The sequence below is a fragment of the Vigna unguiculata genome, chromosome 10 (genome assembly GCF_037176805.1).
Source record: "Vigna unguiculata cultivar grain cowpea cultivar isolate G323 ecotype 2 chromosome 10, ASM3717680v1, whole genome shotgun sequence".
Taxonomy (NCBI): domain Eukaryota; kingdom Viridiplantae; phylum Streptophyta; class Magnoliopsida; order Fabales; family Fabaceae; genus Vigna; species Vigna unguiculata.
In genome coordinates this window covers 23,615,637-23,620,740 of record NC_140801.1, presented here as the reverse complement: position 1 = coordinate 23,620,740, position 5,104 = coordinate 23,615,637, and the positions used below count along the sequence as shown (strand labels likewise).

Genomic DNA, 5,104 nt, shown 5'->3' with positions numbered 1-5,104 from the left:
CAAAAGAAGCATATTTATAGATATAAACTTATAAACAATTTAAAACATTGAAGAAGCATTTGTTTAATAATAATAATAATAATAATAATAATAATAATAATAGTAATAATAATAATAATAATTATTATTATAATAATAATAATAATATCAATAACAATAATAATAAAAATATTAATAATATTAACTTTACTAAAACTACAAATATTAATAATAATACTATTACTATGATTAATTGAAATAATATTCTAATACAAATAGTGCTAAGACTAATAATCTATAACAATATATAAAGGGGATTCTCCTTTTTGTGTCCACCTTTAAAAATACTAATTTTACCCTTTAAATATAATAATTTATTAAATTTTTAAAAATTGACTGTTATTTTTACAAATATTTTATAAAATCAGCTATTTCTGCTTCTTCTCCACTTCTTTATTTATTAATGGTTATTCTTTCATCTGTTTTGATATATTTCATTTTATTTTTAATAAATATAATTTTAGGTTATTTATTAACTTAATAATATTATAATATTATCACCTACTAATATAATTTCATATTTATTTACACAAACACAGTAACGTTGTGTTTACGCTGGTTAAAAGAGAATTACGTTATGTTATTTTAATAAGTAATATATTTATGGCTGTTTTATTTTTATGAAAAACACTAATCTGTATAGTTAATAAAATATTATAATAAAATTTAACAAAATATTATATTATCACGCTTTATCTATTAAATGCATAATTTATAATATCTTACATAGTATATATCCAGTACCAGATTCTGTTGTATGATTCCATTTATTAGAAGCCAAAAGTACATATTTTAATAATTAATTATAAAATTTAAAATATCTCAAAGTTGGACAATAAAAATATAAATATAAAACGTAGTACATTTAAATCATAAAACTGTTTTACTAAACTTTAATACGAAATATTTGAAAAAAAAGATTTGTTGAAGATTCTTACACTCCATCAAATACTTGATAATGCAATAAGTTGCACCACGTCTTTATCTATGGACATCTCTATCTTCAAAATAAGTTTTTCTACCAATGTTTATCTGTAACTGTAGAAGACTTTTCCTAACACTTAATGGAAAATTCAACTTCACATAATAAGGATAACATGCAGTTGAATTAAATATTCTTATGCGGATAAAATCTCAATAACTAATTTTAATTGTGGTCATTTAAATATTAAATAGTGACATCAAAATAAATATAAAATAATAAATTATTATATATATATATATATATATATATATATTATTAATATTGAAATAAAAATAAACTATTATCTAAAATAAAAAAGAAAACGGTAACAACAACAAATACTCCTATCTAAAATATGGCTTCTAGTAAGATAGATGTGAGTATGGTATTCAACTTTGGAACCTCCTCCTCAGCAACATGTACTTCTATCTTTTCTCATGGGATTGCATCAGCAAATTGCAAAACAATGTCATCTACAATAATAACAGGTATGCAACTAAATATCATAGCCTCTACCAATCTTAGGCTCCAACGGGTCCATCCAAGTGGGTATACGCAAAACACAACTACTGCATGTCCTTAAAGTACGTGGTTGGATGCTTAGTGGAGACATCAAATAGAGGATTGTCCTTAAAAGTTCTCCCACACTGCTACTCTTGCACCTCTGCAAGATTACACAACATGGCCCGTTTATAGTTAGTCCAAATTACAATAGTTATATGAATCAAAGTCCCTAGTCATTGCATCTTTTATAAGAAAATGTAAATCAGATTTCTTATGCAGCTATGATATAGAAGAAATAAAAGGCTACACACTCAGACATTCTTGTTTAAACTTGTAATAAGGCCTACCTTGCATAATAACCACCTTCAGAGTCATTGCCAACATCATAAAAGTCATCGAAAATACACAAAAATGACCTAGGAGTCTTATTAGGAATTAGGTGGGTGTGGATTTTCTTGGTGAAAAGTATGGAGAAATGGTATTTGAGCCCTCTTTCGGGCATATGTGATTCCTCTGTCCAAAGGTTTGAACCAATGTAGCACGCTTTAGCAGTTAAAGAATCCCCTCTTTCAATTGCCTTCTCTTCCATATACAAATTAATATAAATATATAATAAAAGTGGTATAAATAATGAATGTTGAAAATAATGCACAAAATTTGTACCTCGTAATGAAAACATGCCCCAAAATTTTGAGGAACCACAAAGAAGTGATGTGCCCCCTATGTGAGCCTTCAATAAGGTCAGTTGGAAGAAATAAGCTTTATGGCACTTTTTATCATTTGTGGTCATTGTATACAGGGGTATAAAACCTCTTCTAGATTAAAGTTTCAACTGGGCCAGATAAGAGAAACCGGTGATTAAAGATTTTAGTTGCAAACATATGGTTGAGGCATCTTGGATCTTTTTGCAGAATTTTCTTATTATACTTACTTGGAAGTTCATATACAAAAACCTTCAATCTCACCACGGGATTATCTTCCAATACATCATCAACACTACCTGCAGTTGGTTTAACCACAACATGCTTATAACCTCACAAATTTAAAAAGTGTATTAGATTTCAATATATCTCTAGAAATATAATTGTTTAATATAATTAATTGAGAAAGTACAAATAAAACTCTGACCGTGTATAATTGCACATATGAAGCAGCATAAATCTAGATACTGAATAAGAGCTTAGTTTATAAGTTTCATTAAACTATGTGGTTTCAAACTATTTTAATCCAATACACATAAAACATGAGAAAATATGACCAAATCAATTGAAAAGCCTCACATTCAACTACCACATATTTCCAGCTTATTTATTCAAAGAAAATAGTTAGTTGCATTTTATGGCCAACCCTTTTATTTTAATCCCATTTCTGGATGAAATCCACTATGGTTTACCATGCTAAATATTCTCTCCCTATAGAAATTATCTAAGATTTAAATAGACATCGTTAACCTGCTTCACATTTTATTTATTTCTTATTATTGGTGTAGGATATTCATTAAATAGTAAATATTCACAGTTTTGAAATATTCTCATTTAAAACACAACACTTTTAGTTTCAAGTATACTGCATAATTGCCCATTGATCTTTATTTATACCTCTCTTCTCTTATTTGATCTCCTTCCCAAACCCCAAACCCCAAACCCAAACAAATCCTTCCTTAAGAGTTACACATGCATTGAAATGAGGAAATGTTCTAGCCACGTAATCTAAAAAGTAAGCTTTTTGCCACAAATGCAGACAACAATATCCAAGAGGCCTTTCTACTTCAAGTGGTATTTTTTGATTCCAATATATTTTATTGAAGTAAATATTAATAAAAATAAATGTTTAGCACAAATTTTGGCAGCAAGTAGAAGAAAGTTTTCCTGCTCTCTCCAAGCACGAAAAAAAAAATTGAAGCCTTGTCTACCAATTTTACAAAAAGTTTCCATACTACATTTCAAAAACTAAAAAAGTAAGGACCAGTGTTATACCTCTGAAAAAAATTGTCAGCGAGAATTATTTCCTCTGTCTCCTTGAACTTCTTTCTAACATCCAAATTTAGGTCCTCGAGCTTTGAGCAGGGCTCAAACTCATTTGCAATATCCCTCACCGTACTAATGATAATAAAATAAGCAGTACATTATAAAGATACATAATGGATATTTTAAGTCATACATTACGAAGACAGAATTGATAATATAAATCATATGCAATATCCCTCATCTTCCTGAAAAATGTTTGTGCAAATATAATGACTATTTCACTCTTCACCGAATACAATACAATACCTTTTTCTTAGATGGTATAGCTACCCCATTTGTTGCATTAGATGACCCCGTCCTATAATGAGTACTTGAAATATCAGATCCATCAAACAGAAAGAAGAAAAGAAGAACAACCAAGAAGCAACTAAAAAGTTAATAAATTAAATAAATAGAAAGAAAAGTACATTCATCAAATGAAACAATAAATCGTAACATGTACCTTCTATGTGCTATTTTAACAACAAACACCATCTCCCCAGCATTTCAAACGGCTACAGAAAAAGAAAAAATAAGCACACAGATAAATGAAACGCCTTTTCTTGAAGAGACATAAAAAAAAGGTTTTCTGCAAAGATCAAACATTTGAAAGCAAAATACATAAAACCCAAACCAAGATATGATATAGTTGTAAAATTGTAAAATGGTAAAGACAGAATTGGGAGACATGAAGCATAGAGAACAACACCATCAAGAAAAACATGTACAAAAATCAAGACAGAAACATAGACATCTTCATTTCAGTCATACTTTTTCTTCAATCCACAACCATACACATTACAAAAAATCTTACCCTTTATTCAATCTACAACCATAGACATCGAAAAAGCAACTAAACACACAATAATGATATTAAAAACAAAAAATAGTAAATATACTTCATGAAAACAAAAGGTTTAGGTTTTTCTTCAAGACAATGAAAAAACAAAAGGTTTAGGCTTTTCTTCAAAACAATGAAAAAAGAAGAAGTAGAAAACAAAAGTAGAAGAAGACCATGAAGGAGGAGAAAGAAAACTCAAGCTACTGACTTTAACCAACTATTAAAACGTACTAATCCAGAGGACACCATCTTCATCACAAAAAACCTAAAAAAAAAAATAAACCTTTCATGAAAAAAAGAAGAAGGAACACATAAGAATTAAAAGAAAAATAAATAACACCATAAAAAATAACAGAGAAATCTGAACATAGCTTTCAATAAATACTAACCCACTGCTACAACATATTTAACAGAAAAAACTTACAGAAACATAACCTTTTATAAAGAAGAAGGACCACAAAAGAAGTAAAAAAAATAGCACAATGAAGAACAACAAACAAATCTCAACAACAAACCACAAATAGACCAAAAAAAGAAAAGAAAAGAAGACCACCAACAATAACATCATCATCCTCAGTCATTCTATTTGTTCAAAAATACTTTCTAAAAACGAAAACTTGAACCTTTTCTTCAACCCACAATAATGGATGTATCAAGTATAAAAAAAATAAATACAACAACACCTTCAACAACAACAAAACATGTTCAAGATTTTGTTAAAAATACCTTCTAAAAATAAAAACATCAGTG

At 28.1% G+C, this 5,104-nt stretch overlaps 1 pseudogene; it reads right to left on the bottom strand.

Annotated features, from left to right (window-relative positions):
- Window positions 1-1,351: 1,351 nt before the first annotated feature.
- Window positions 1,352-4,008, bottom strand: LOC114171378 (putative beta-1,4-xylosyltransferase IRX10L; annotated as a pseudogene).
- Window positions 4,009-5,104: the final 1,096 nt, after the last annotated feature.